The following is a 15,270-nucleotide window of genomic DNA, read 5'->3' as shown; positions in this document are numbered from 1 at the left end:
GTGACAGCGTCAGCCCAGACACGTGTCCAGACATAACCTTTATTTATTTATTTATTTATTTATTTATTTATTTATTTATTTATTTATTTATTTATTTATTTATTTATACATACTGCAGCGCAATTATATGCGCTATGGCAGGAGTGGGAAAACACAAAAATGCAAGGAAACAAAATGCAGCAAAATGTACAAAGTGAGCACTACAAAAAGTTAAAATCACAAATGAAATATCAAACAAGAAAGGAACTGTTAACGACAGGGTAAGAATACACAGCTATTATGCGTCTTCAACGGCAGTTACAAAGTTTTGAAATGGACAAGAACGAATGGACCCGGGTAGAGAATTCCAGGCTTCTATTGAACGGGGAAAAAAACTGAATTTGAACAAATTAGCATGCGCAAAATACGGTATCAAATTAAGCTCGTGATGACTTCTTGTAGATGATAATGGTGCAAAGTTAATGTAGTGGTTAGCTGACAGCCTTACTGAGGAATTGACGACACAATGTAAGAATTTTAATGATTCAGTGTGGCGACGGACAGACAGCGTGGTTAAATTCAATGAGAGAAGTGTAGAAGAGGGTGATAAATCGCGATCATAACGATGACATAAAAAACGCACAGCTTTCTTCTGGACTGCTTCTAACATGTTAATTTCGAATTGCTTGTACGGGTTCCACACTACAGCTGCGTAATCAAGAACAGGGCGGATTAGAGATTTGTACAACAGTAGCTTTGTGTCTTTTGGTGAATTGGGTATCGTGCGTCCTAGATAACCTAGTTTTTTTAGTGGTTTATTACATATGTAATCAATGTGTTTAGACCAAGACATGTTATGCGTGAATATGACACCAAGATATTTGTACTGCGAGACCCTATCCACCACACGGCCATTGAAAGAGTAACTAAAATGGCAAACGGAAGATTTGTTACAAAAGGACATGAGGACGGTTTTGTCGAAATTAATTCTCATTTGCCAGGTACTACACCAACTACAAAACATAGCAAATGACTCTTGGAGGTGACGATGATCATTAGGGCCATTAATTACTTCGTATAAAACGCAGTCATCAGCGTAAAGACGAATGTTAGAAGAAATGTTATGCGGCAAGTCATTTATATATATTAAAAAGAGTAGTGGTCCAAGGACGGAGCCTTGAGGCACACCTGACGTTACATCAACAGCAGTAGAAGGAGAAGAATTATAGGATACGAACTGGGAACGAGATGAGAGAAAGCTAGAAATCCAATCAACCAAGTGAGGATTGTTTAGTATAGCATTTAGTTTAGCAAGAAGCTTGGAATGTAGAACAGTATCGAATGCTTTCGAGAAGTCTATAAAAATGGCATCAACTTGGTTACCGACACCGAGGTTATGTAATATATCATGAGCAAATTCTGTTAATTGTGTTACCGTACTAAAACCGCGCCTAAACCCATGCTGAAAGTTAGATAGCAAATTATTGGATTCAAGAAAAAGCATGATGTGTTTATGAATGATGTGTTCCAACATTTTGCATGACTGTGATGTCAATGAAATCGGTCTGTAGTTCGACAAACACTGTCTATCACCAGATTTGAAAAGAGGGAGCACTTTGGCTAATTTCCAAGAAGAAGAAACTGTAGCGGATGATAAGGACTTGTTGAATATGATGGTCAGATATTTCGAAGACCACATGGAGTAACGAACCAGGAACGCATTATGTATTCCATCTGGGCCGGTACATTTCTTAACGTCGAGGTTTAATACAAGATTTAGGATGCCATCAGTGTTTATGAGAGCATCACTGATTGCTGCAGAAGAAATTATATTAGTGAGTGGCGGAATGACGTTGTTATCCGGAACGAACACCGAGTTAAAATATTTGTTGAAAGCATCAGATATTACAGCAGGCTCACTGATGACGTCATTATCTAATCTGAACGAAGTGGATGAAGTGTCACGAGGTAAGATGGATGATCAAAATTTTCGGGGGTTAGTTCTTAACAGATCGCGCAGGTGGACACGAAAAAAGAAATCCTTGGCCATGCGCAACTTAAGATTAAGTTCTTTTTTTGCCTTGTGAAATCTGTCTAAGGTTATGGGATCGTTGCTTCTTCTCGAACGCCTTAGCCTACGAAGGCGACGAGATAAATGCAAAATGTCTCGAGTCATCCAAGGAACATTAGTATTTCTTTTCTTAGTTTTAATAGGAACAAAGCGTTGGACACAATCCTTGACAAGACATTCAAAGTAATTAGTAAGAAAATTTACGTCGTGGCTTGCTGAGAAAGCAGAGAATGTATCGAAACGATCAGCTAAAACCTCAATAATGGAATGGTCGTCAGCACGAGTGAAGTCAGGAAAAGTAGTAAACAAATAGGGTGATTTGGAGACTGGACAAAAGAGTGAAACTAACACGCCTTTATGGTCTGAGAGCCCATCAATTAATACCCATCAATTACTTCACAAGAGAAGTCATTTTGGGCCAAAGTAGAGTTTAGAAAAACTAAGTCGAGGATGGAATTCAGCCTAGTAGCACTAGAAACAACCTGAGTTAGTCCAAACAATAAGGAAATGTTTATTAGTTCTTTACAAATTGTAATGTCACGACCAAATGCAGACAACGATGGCCAGTGGATGCCAGGAGTGTTGAAGTCTCCCAAACAGATAAATCTTGATGAAGTAATGTTGATCTTGGTCATGAAATTTGCGACAGCGTGAAGGACATCAACGGAAGAACCAGGTGGACGATAATTAACACTGATTAGAATACTATAATTGTTTAGATAAACTTTGCACCACAAGGATTCTGTATCAGGGGGAGAAGGCAAAACTGAGAATCGTAAATCCGATCTGATAAGCAATGCCACACCGCCGCCGATACTGTAACTTCTGTCGAAGCGCACAGTAACAAAACCTGGTGGGGTGAATTCGGAGTCATAAATTCCACTATGCAGCCAAGTCTCCGTTATGCCAAAAATATGGGGGGAGTGAACAGAAATAAGGGACAGTAAATCTGGAAGTTTTTTAACAATGCTGCGAGCGTTAATATTTAGAACAACTAGCTTATCAGGACGGCCAGTGCTAAGTCAGGGAGTCGATGATGCGGCAGTCAAGGACACAGGCGCAGAACAAGCAGGATCATTGTATGCTTTTACCAACGAGCTAGAACTTGTTAAAGGAGCAAAGCAGGCCGAGTGGGAGAACATGCTGGAAAACCTGGGCAGCGACCACCATACCATAAGAACCACGATAGAGGCAGAAAATAGGAAGAGAAAGATCGGCAGGGCCCGCCTAACGGATTGGGACGCATTTCGACAACACAGCCGACAGCTACAAGGCGAGATCACCTCGATAGAGGAGTGGTGCCAGCAGCTAAAGCAAATACAAGAAATGCACATGCAGGAAGTAGATAGAACGGAACAAGTACCGGAGGTGGACAAGTGGCTACTCGGGCTATGGGAGGCAAGACGCGGGCTCACCAAAAGATGGAAAAAACAGAAGCTGAATAAGAAGCTCAAGAAGAAAATAGCGGAAATCACGACTCAAGCGGAAGAGTACGCGGCACAGCTAGCCAGACAAGGGTGGCAACAGTTCAGCAGCTCGCTCAACGGAACACTCAGCACGGCTAAAACGTGGCGCATACTTAAAGCCCTTATGGCGATCCAGAGACTCGTACACCAATACGAGGGTAACGACGAGTAACTACATTTAAAAATGGGTTCCTCAGTCATTCAAATAGTTCCTACGGTTAAAAGCCTAGGAGTGCTTTTTAATGAAAATTTATAATGGGATGAACACGTTGAAAAAGACAGGTACAAGTTGTCCAAGGCTGCTGGTATGGTGTCCCGCCTGCGATACCTCTTTCCAAAGCATATTAAGCTGATGCTGTACAACGCACTGTTTTCCTCTGTTGCTAACTATTGTATTTTGGTCTGGGGAACAACATCATTTACGAATATCAAACGGTTGCATTTACTTCAAAAGAAAATTCTTCGAAATATTGTTAACGCTTCACGTTTTGAACATACGGAACCAATCTTTGCATCGCTTCGCATCACCCCCCTTCCCCAAGTCTTTGAATCTATACTACTGAGGCGGTATACAACAAGTATTAGAAAAAATAATCTATTTATGGTGCACCTGTCGAACTTAAAATGTAAAGAAGTGATGTATGCCACCCGTACTGGTTTCACATGGTTCGTGCCAAAAACTCGTACGAATTATGGTCGCCAAATGCTTTCACACACTCTTCCGTCCTCATTAAATAAGGCATCTAAATTTGTGTGCACTTAGGTACCGTGAGAGTTGTACTTATTACCAACTGATAGTTGTACTTATTATTTGTATTTTCTTTCCTGTATGCTTACTTGCAGTTTTATTTTATTTTCATATTCATGTTAGGATCCTGTTATTAACATATATGACACCCTGTATGGACCTCCTTCACCCCGCGACGTCACGAAGATGCGGTGGCGCTGATGTTAGCAGCGACTTTCGCATGGTAGGCAAAACAGGTTCCGCTTGCCCGTGCCTACCGCAGCTGCCGCAGTTACCGGCGGCTGCTTCAAGCCTGTGCACTGCAGAAGCAGCATGTATTGACCAGCTGCGTCACTGCTGGATCCGCGAAGTAGCATAAAAAATATTAAATTAGCCTCGATAGGTTTCTCGCGCATAAATGCCGCATTCGGAAACTGGCTAACAGGCATTGGCTGTCTGGCGCGAAGTCTGGGAGTCGTTACGCACTGCCACTGAATGCACTTAATAGCATGCAAGTTACTGCGTTCATTCACCTGAACTTCAGGATAGAAGGCTGATAATTGCCCAAGGAAAAAAGACATATGCAGCTGCACACGTACCTACTTATCACCTTGAGCCGGAGTGCACGGGGCGCCGACAGGTTCACTCGCCCCCAAGAAATTGCGTTTTTTTGTTAATAGCACACCATGTTTTAATGGCGCGTTTTATGCCATTTAATAATTACTTGAAACTGTTTCTTGATAAGACGACGTAATTATTTCATTCGAGTAGAAAGAAGTCTGGTAAGTTGTGTCAATCTTGCGCGGTCGCGTTGGTGTGCTTAAAATAGCGTACCTTAAGTGTGCTAAACGCCATATGCTTTTTCATTGCATCATTAATGTGTCATGTTTCATGAGGTAGTACATGATCGCGAAGCTTGTTTGGAAAGAAGCAGCCGCAGGAGTGCTACTAACAGACACGTGGAGAGACTGAGAGGGGACGCGGCAATGAAAAGTGTTTTCGTTATTCATGCATGCAATATGTAACTAAACTTGGTGCAAATATGAAATTTCTGCGCTAGTTTCAGTAATTCCTTTTATTTTTAGCTATACCTGGTGCAGTTCTGGGTAATTATAATTAACACCGTCGTCAAGTCCCCCCAAGGTCTCAAATAATTGAGTAGATAGTGCGCAGTTTTTTTATGCCAGCATGTACCTAAAGCCCTGTTCTGTACGATGACGCGATTAGTTCTTTTTCTATATGACAGTACTTATGCATGCATAGTTACATGAAAGCGTTTCTTACTAGAAATAACTAACACAGTACTGCACATGTAGGGGAAAAATCGAGAGATTTATTACGCTCCTCAACGTCTCAGGAATAGTTTGCGACAAATGGAATCACTTGATTTCCATGCGAATTACGAAGGTGAGTGATCCAGTCGCAGAAAATGTGAGAGGTCACAAAACGAACCTTAAAGTTTATTCCCTCGTTTATGGCATCTTCGCTTTCGCTTTGGTCAGAGAAATGCGGCACTGAAATCAAAGAAATTACCTCACAATTTTTGACGACCACACTTCTAAAGAGCGTAATTTATAAATTTGTACTCAATATTTTGCTATAATTTTTCGTCACGAAACTAGACTTGAGGGCTAGGAAAGAAAATAATTCTAGAAATCAAAAATTTTCACCAAATCGACCAGCTTAACAAGAGGACAAGTCGGCCTGGCTGGTGCGTAGTCATGCGGCTAAAAACAGCGCTAAGCGAGACAGGAGATCAGGGGCACGACGCTGTCCCCACTTTCGCACAGCGCGACACGTACGTATGTCAGCAGAGGATGAGCGCATGTCTGCTCCGACGAAACAAGGCCAGCGCTTCCCCTCACTATTGTCCTAGTGCAGAGTGCAGAGTGCAAAACTATTGCAATGACACTAGTGCAGAGTGTCAAAACCTTTTTTATTCAATGCCTAGCGCATAAACGGCAGGAACGCTTTCTACATGTTTACTACTAACCATATATACAATACAGTGGCAAACTATTTCTCTTTATAGGCCGCACGTGGCCAACGCGAGCTCGTGTACTTCAACAAATTAATAAGTTGGAAGTATCGACCATTGCTATGATTCGCAGAAACAGGAAACGCGCCTACAAGCCTTGAAAACCCGCGCTCAACACCTATCCGCGACGCCGCTCCCCGACCTTTTGCCTACAACGAGCTCGCTAGCGACTGCAGCGCCACCTCGTTTGTTTACAAACATGCAGGAGGTCTATACCATCCTGATGCTGCTGTCAAGTCATTGTAGGGTGCGTCGACCCTTGTCAAGCCTTCTCTCTGGCTTTTTGTCGACGCACCCAACATCCTCAACATGTTGAATAAATTGAATTGAATTGAATTGAACTACTCGAAGAGGTACGAACAAAATGCTACGGCAAGAACGAACCCGAAGGCTACAACGGGGAGTACCTAGGAATAGAGAACCCCGACATGGACAGACCCATAACACGCGAGGAAGTCACCGCGGCAATGAGGGCGATAACCAAGAACACGGCAGCGGGAGCTGACAGAATCAGAAATTCTCTGATACACAACCTCAGCGATGAGGCAACGGATCAACTAACAGCATACCTCAACACACTGTGGAAAGAGGGAAGAATCCCAGACGAGTGGAAGCACGCCGTAGTGGTGATGATCCTTAAACCGGACAAGAAGCTGCAGATAGAGAACCTCAGACCCATCTCTCTCACTTCATGCCTGGGGAAGCTCTACGAGATAATCATCACGAAACGGATCCAACTATACTTAGAAAACAAAGTGCTATACCCGCACAGCATGTTTGGCTTCAGAACAAACCTATCGACCCAAGACGTCCTCCTACAGATCAAGGAAGAGGTCCTCGAAACAGCACCCAAAACGGGCGAAAACATAGTCATGGCCCTCGACATCAAAGGGGCCTTTGACAATGTCAGCCACGCAGCCATCATGGAAAGGCTGAATAACGCCAACTGCGGAAGAAGGACCCATGACTACGTGAGGGCCTTCCTGACCAACCGAACGGCCACCGTAGGAATTGGAGACTTGAGAAGCGATATCTTCACTACCCCGAGCAAAGGAACGCCACAAGGCTCTGTCATCTCGCCCATATTTTTTAACATAGCGATGATTGGTCTAGCCGAGAAACTCAGCAAGATCGAAGGTATACAACACGCAATGTACGCAGATGATATTAGAGCCTGGGTCAACCAAGGCTCCTTGGGAGAAAAACAAGAGAAACTGCAAGATGCAGCAAGCTGCGTGGAAGATTATGTTAAAGAAAGGGGACTAGCCTGCGCCACGGAGAAATCCGAGCTCCTGAGAGTAGGAAGACGCCGCACCCAAGCAGAGCTAGAAGTGAAGCTCGAGGGACAAAACATACCAGAGAGAAACATGATATGAGTCTTGGGCATGTGGATCCAAGGAAGTAATAAATGCAGCCACACGATCAGCCTGTTTCAAAAGTCAACGAAGCAGGTGAGTCGTATGATAACCAGGGTCTCCCAAAGAAGATACGGAATGAAAGAAGCTGACACGGTAAAACTGGTCAGAAGTCTGGTGGTCAGCAGAGTCACCTGCTCGCTCCCGTACCACCCCATGGACAAGCAAGAAAGGGAACAAGCTGAGACGCTCTTAAGAAAAGCATACAAGACGGCGCTACACCTGCCTAGAAACAGGCAAAACGACAAGCTGCTGCAGCTGGGGCTCAGCAACACCTTCAGCGAACTAGTGGAAGCACAGCTCAAGACGCAGAATTCCAGACTCCGAACGTCAGCCGCCGCCCGAGCACTCCTAAAGAGGTTAGGTTACGACATGGAAGGACATTTTGATCGATCCGCCGATATCCCCGACAACATCCGTAAAACCCTCCAAGTCTGTTTTATACCAAAGAACATGGACCCGAATCTCCACGCGGCTAGAAGACAGGCGCGGGCAGATTATGTGGAACGCCATTTGGCTAAACTAGAAAACACAGTGTACACGGACGGAGCGCTTTGTCCGTGGGATAAACGCACAAGAATAATCAATGCCGCCGCAGCAGTCGTGGATTACGCCGGCAAACTGATCACATGCGGAACCCTACGGGGCCACACGGTAGCGGAGGGGGAGGAAGTCGCCGTTGCACTAGCGGCGGCCGAAGGCTTTCGGAGAAACAAATCACTGATAATATTAACAGACTCGAAATCCACATGCAGGAACTACGCGCAAGGTAGAGTCTGCAAGGCGGCCCTAAGAATCCTCGGAACAGGGCCCCCTAGCCAAAAAGTAACCCACAAGATACTCTGGATACCGGCACACACGGGAATAGCGCGAAACTCAAGGGTGGACAGATTAGTTTGCGAGGTCACGTTCCGAGCTGAGCTGTTGGAGACCCTAGAGAACCCTACCATAGTGGAGCCAGTATATGTGGAGCTGCTAAATTGCTACAGAGGACAGAGGCTCAAGTACCATCCACCACAGAACTCAATAACACAACAAGAAGCAGTGAACTGGCGGAGACTGCAAACAGGAACATTCTTCAACCTATACATTCAACACAAAATGTACCCTACACAATTCAGGGACACATGCCCGTGGTGCGGGACAACCCCCACGCTACACCACATTACATGAGAGTGCAAAAGCAATTATGCATTCCACAAACTCAAAACCCCGAGTGCGGAGCAATGGGAGGGTCTTCTGCTCACCAGCAGCGAGCTCACATCCCAAAGGGCCCTTGTGCAGCACGCATGCGAAGCAGCGACTCAGCGGTGCCCTGGAATAGGGGCCCGACCTTGCGAAGAGGCTAGACGTCAACGATGAAGACGACGGCCAACCGCTAATCTCATTGCGGTCGAATTTCGATGGAGGCGAAATTCTAGAGGCCCGTGTACTGTGCGTCGTCAGTGCACGTTAAAGAACCCCAGGTGGTCGAAATTTCCGGAGCCCTCCACTACGGCGTCTCTCATAGCCTGAGTTGCTTTGGGACGTTAAACCCTATAAACCATAAACCATAACCATCATTGAGATTTCAATAAATGCTTTTTTTCTCTCTCTCTCGAGTATCCGCCAATCTTTCCTCAAAAAAAAAAAAACGAAACAAGTGAGCCGCCGGCGTTCGTTGTGTTATTGGTGTTGACCGCGTTGCAGGACCGCTGATTTTCAGGAAAAGAAAGGCGCAAAACTCACTCCCTGGGTCAGTAGACACCTCAGTCTGGCTTTCATGCACGTGGCAAGGTGTCCACCTGCTAAAAACTGCTTTGATTGCGTTCCGCACACAGGATAAGATGCGCGGCCAACCTGCCAGATCGGTACTCCGGTTCAGTAGTAGTAGTAGAAAACATTTATTCCAAAAAGGTAGGAGAGAGAGGCGAAAATACAGATTTTGGGTGGAGTCCTTATTTCAGGACCCCAATGTCCACCGCAGTTGCTCTTGCTTGGGATATCAGCTTTCGCTGCGTCGCCAAGTCAGAGCTGAGCAGGGCAGACTCCCACTGTTCCTCGGAGTTATGTTTGTCTAGTTCGGGGGGCTTGGGACAGGAGCAGCCCCATGTTACATGATGATGATGATGATGATAATAATAATAATAATAATAATAATAATAATAATAATAATAATAATAATAATAATAATAATAATAATAATAATAATAATAATAATAATAATAATAATAATAATAATAATAATAACAATAGTAATAATAACAATAATAATAATAGGTTTTTGGGGAAAGGAAATGGCGCAGTATCTGTCTCATATATCTTTGGACACCTGAACCGCGCCGTAAGGGAAGGGATAAAGGAGGGAGTGAAAGAAGAAAGGAAGAATAGGTGCCGTAGTGGAGGGCTCCGGAATAATTTCGACCACCTGGGGATCTTTAACGTGCACTGACATCGCACAGCACACGGGCGCCTTGGCGTTTTTCCTCCATAAAAACGCAGCCGCCGCGGTCGGGTTCGAACCCGGGAACTCCGGATCAGTAGTCGAGCGCCCTAACCACTGAGCCACCGCGGCGGGATGTTACATGATATGTTGTTGGAATTTCGCCACACCAGGGGCAGATGCTGTCATATCTGTCGGGGAAGATGATGTGGTACTTGTGTAGGTTAGGAAAGGTGTTCGTCTGTAGTTGTCGCCATTCCCTCGCCTCTGCCGCCGTTAGCTTACGGTGCGGTGGGGGATAGACTTGTCTGTGTTCGGAGAAAGAGGAGGCGCTCGCCGTACGTAGAGGGGAGAGGGGTGAGGTCGGGGACGTTAGTCGCTCGGTTAGTATATCCTCGAGCTAGACTGTCCGCGGCTTCGTTTCCCTCGAGCCCCTCGTGCCCAGGAGTCCAAGTGCTTTGGTGCTTGCATGTGGAATTTTGAACTTTTGGGGTAGTCAGAATGAGAGCGACGGAGTGTGGAAGTCTGCCAGAGAGGAAGAGGCGACACGCGGGCTGGGAGTCGGTAATAATATTTAACACATTTCCCGTAGCATCGCCGTGCTGGATTGCGAGGGAAATTGCAGCAGTTTCTGCTACTCTGGGACAGCAGTTTCGTAGGGAGGCGCTGGCGATTTCCTTGAAATTGGTGTCCAAGACGACCGCCACCGCGTTTGTTGAATCGGGGTACATGGAGGCGTCGATGTATACAGCATTTTGTGCCTGTCGATGTGTGCGGCGCAGATAGTCCACTCGCGCCTTTCGTCGCCCCTTTTGTGAGTCCGAGTGCATGTTCTTCGGGAGTGGAGTTACATACACGCGAGTTCGCAGAGTTGAGGGTAGGTCTCGGTTGTCCTGGACGGCGCGTATGTCAGCCGGGTAACCCACTCTTTCCAAGATTGCGCGTCCAGCTTTGGTGGTGAGGAGGGGTTCCTTTTGCGATGCTAGGACGGCTTCTCGAATTTCTTCTTTTGTGTTGGTCAGTCCAAGGTCCTCGAGGTGGCAGTTGGCCGTGTACATCAGGAGGCCTAACGAATGTTCGTAGGCGGTACGGATGATGACATCTGCTTTGTCTCGCTCATTCCCCAGAAGTGGTAGGAATGGGAGACCGTATGACAGGCGGCTCATAACTAGAGCCTGTATCAGTCGAATTGTATCCTCCTCTCTCATGCCTTTTCGGTTGCGGGTGATGCGCCGAATCATGCGGGAGATCTGGAGGGCAGTTGTCCGGAGACGCTGTAACGTGTGGTTGGCTTTCCTGTCGCTCTGAAGCCAAAGGCCCAGGATGCGTGAATGTGTCGCGTTTTCACGGAAGAGCTCAAGAACTGTGCAAGCTTTTTCATCTGCAGAGGCTTTGTTTGCGTGTTTGAACCTGCGTAGCCTCAGTTCTGAAATGCCTGGCTGCTGCTGCGGCCCAGGCTGCAGATCAAATTATGATGGTGGTCCGAGTGTCCGCGTCTACAAGTTTCCTGCCGACGAGACGCAAAGGGCAGCATGGACAAAGGCTATTTCTCGCGAAGATTTTGTGCCAACCAAGCACACTGTGGTAAGCGTCGCTTTTGGTGCTGTTTTTCAGGATGCTTGCCTTAAACTTTTTGCTTCAGTAAAACTTCTTTTTAGCCTAGTTAGTGCATTTTGAACCAAGGAAAAGGAGCAGCGCAAAAGCATGCAACCACGCAAGAAAGGACAAGACACGAGCGCTGTTTTCGCGTTTTGTGCCGTGTCTTGTCCTTTCTTCTCTTGTGGTTGCATGCTTTTGCGCTGCTCCTTTTCCTTGGTTTTGTGCTTCACACGACATTTTTTTTTATGGCTTGCTTCGGAGAGGGGACTTTTTCTTCACTTTCTTATTACTTCGCTTGCGGAGTTTCATTTCCCAGTTATTTCGCTTGCCGAATTTTGTAAGCCTGTCGCCCGAACCTAATAGACTTGTGGTTTTACTTTGTTTTTAGGTGTGTGAAAAACACTTTCAAACGAGTGACTTCGTCAGGTTTGCAACGTACACAGACGAGAACACTGGAAACGTTATCGAAGTTCCGCTGCAGCGTGTCCGCCTGAAGCCAGCTGCTGTCCCGAGTGTGTTTCCCGGCTGCCCGAAATATCTCTCTCAGCCACCATCTTCGCGAGAAGCTCCTGCAGAAAAGAAGGCCCGACTCGAGGCAGCGTCACTGCGAAAAGCGATAGAACTTTCTGTTGCTGTTCAAGAGGAAGAAGATCGCAGGAACAAAATTTGCAGTTTTGGGGAGCTGTGTTCTGCCCTTCCGAAGCTTAAGACTTCTGGACTGTGGTCACTACGCAGGCAAAGGTTTTGTTCCTGGAGCTCTCCCTCGACCAAGCTCCCGCAGTGCGTTCATCAGTGGTGGTTTTAGACGACCTGTCTGTTCAGGTGTTTCTCGGAGGGTCCCGTCTCCACAATCTTGGAGACGAATGTGTGCCGTCACAAATGAAGGATTTAAGGGAGCTTGATAAAGTGCTGCAGTCTGTTGAAAAGCTGCAGAGTTGTGCTAGTGGCAGCGAAAAGGAACACCAGCTTCTCGCAACTGTGCTAATGCTCCTGGATGAGGTGAACAAGGATTATGAGCTCCAAGAACATCATGGATGGAACTTACAGGTACTGAAATTTGTGCGAAGCCAAGTCGAGCTTGTTTTGAAAAATGTGCCTCGATATCCACCAGATGTACTCGTGTTTTAAGGTCTGCTGTATACCATTTCTCCACATGCATACAGGTTCATCAGAAGCTCGCTTAAAATTAAGCTGCCGCACCCAGACACTATTCGACGACTGTGTTCGTCATATCACATGAATCCAGCACTTGAACAGCAAGATCCTTGTTTCTTGAACTATGCTAAAACTGTATTGCAAGCAATGGCCGAGCATGAGCGCACTGTGACATTAATGATGGATGAGATCCATCTTCAAACCTATTTTGAGTACAAAGCAGGCTTCGTTACAGGTGCCGCAGCCAATAGTTCCGATCCGGCTAAAACAGCATATGTGTTCATGCTACAAAGCCTTTTGTCAAGCAACAAGGATGTTGTTCACATTTTGCCAGTCGCACAGATAGATGCAAAAGCACTGCATCTATTTTTGCACAAGCTCATTACTGACCTTGAGTCACTTGAATTTAAGGTACTAGCTGTTGTTTCAGACAACAATGCTATCAATCGGAAAGCCATGACATTTTTTGCTAGCCCCCCCAAAGCCAGTGTAGTTTACACACACCCAGCTGATTCCTCTCGTCCACTGTTTTTCATTTTGGACCCTGTGCACCTTTTGAAGTCAATTAGGAACAATTGGCTAAACCAGAGAAACAGTGGAAAGTGTATATATTACCCTGATCCAAGTAGCAATGACCCAAAGCCACCTATTCTTACGGCATCATTTAAATCTTTCTGTGATCTGCATGAGGCTGAGCAAAATAACCTTTTAAAGCTGGCACCAACACTCTCACTGAAAGCACTGAACCCATCAACTATGGAGCGCCAGAACGTTAAGCTTGCTCTCAGGATTTTTAATGAATCGACAGCAGCTGCACTGCAATGTTCCGCTGTACAACATGCTAAAGGAACAGCAGATTTCATAAACACCATTTTGACATGGTGGCGAATAGTGAATGTAAAGACGCCAAGAAAAAGTGAACGCCTGCGTGATGAAATGCAGTCTCCGATTGCGTCAACAACATGTCCACAGCTTGAATTTTTGAGGAAAATACCAGAGTGGCTAGACTACTGGGCTAGCCTTAGACACGATGCTGGCCACCTGACGAAAGAAACTCACATGGCTTTTGGCCACACGAGCCACGCTCTGCATGAGATCGCTTTATACTGCCTGGAAGAGCTGGGAATTCGGTATGTGCTCCTTGGAAAATTTCAAACAGATTGCCTTGAGGATAGATTCGGGAAGTATCGCCAGCTATCCGGAGCCCAATACCATGTCTCGATCAGGCAGATTTATGAATCTGAGAACAAGCTAAGGCTTCAAAAAGTACTGGACATGCCTGATCTTGACATTATTGCAGAACCGATCTCCGTCATAAGTGTTGAATCACTTTGTGCACAGTTCAGTATAGCAGTGACCAATGCTGATGTAGCAAAAAAATCGTCGATGATTCCAGCTGTTACGTATGTTGCGGGATACTGTGCCCATGCAACACTGAAAAAGCTCATGTGTATGTCGTGCAAGGACAATCTCGTCCTGGATAACACCAGTTTGGACCATGATGACACACTGCTCATTTCAGGCAGGACAAGAGGAGGATTAAAGTTTCCACGAGATGTCGTAGTGAACGCTGTACTTTATACAGAAATAGTCCTTGACAAATTGAGGAGGGAGCAGTATGCATCCAAATTTCTGGCTCTTCCAAATCAGAAGGAGGCCCTTGTTTCTCTTGTGTCAACCATTCCCCACGATTCTGGAGACCTTGATACGTGTGATTCTGGTCATTCGCCAGAAAAAGTCATGCACCATATTTTGAGTGCTGCTGCCAACACGCTGTTAAATAATCTGTGCAAAACGAAAAACAACACAACAGTGTCGAAGGGGCAGCGAAAAATGCAAACTCTAAAGAGTTGAGGATTGATGACTGTATCGTTTAATGGCAAGTGTTTCTGAGATAGCGGACCTTTCTTGCACACCTGATTACATTATAGAGATAGCTTTGTATTAAGGCATTTTATAATCTGTACATGTTCTTTTAATACTTAGCAACTGCAGCTATAGAACATTTGATAGAACTGTAGTGAGTGGTAACTTGTGTACCAAATTTTTTCTCTTCTGTATGATGGACATGTAAATGCAAAAGGGTATGTTTGTTCCTGTTTCATACAGTATGGCACTGAACAAATTGTACTGGATTCTTGTGTGCGCATCTCACCAAATCACACAACTTGGTGACAGCTATATTCTTTGTGTATGTGTGTGTGAGTGTGAAGTGCTTAAATAAACTCTTTATTCACTGTATTCGTTGCAACTTTTTTTAGAAATCTTGCTGGTTTGTTGTGAGACATCCGTGAAACGTGAAGTAGTATAGAATAACATATGAAGGAAGCTGACAGTCAATGCAACCAAGGAAAGCCTAGGGGAATGTTCGATTTTTACTGAAGTGGTTATGAGTGGG

Source organism: Amblyomma americanum, chromosome 10, assembly GCF_052857255.1.
Source record: "Amblyomma americanum isolate KBUSLIRL-KWMA chromosome 10, ASM5285725v1, whole genome shotgun sequence".
Classification (NCBI taxonomy): Eukaryota; Metazoa; Arthropoda; class Arachnida; order Ixodida; family Ixodidae; genus Amblyomma; species Amblyomma americanum.
The sequence above is the reverse complement of the archived record's forward strand: the minus strand, read 5'-3'. Positions refer to the sequence as shown.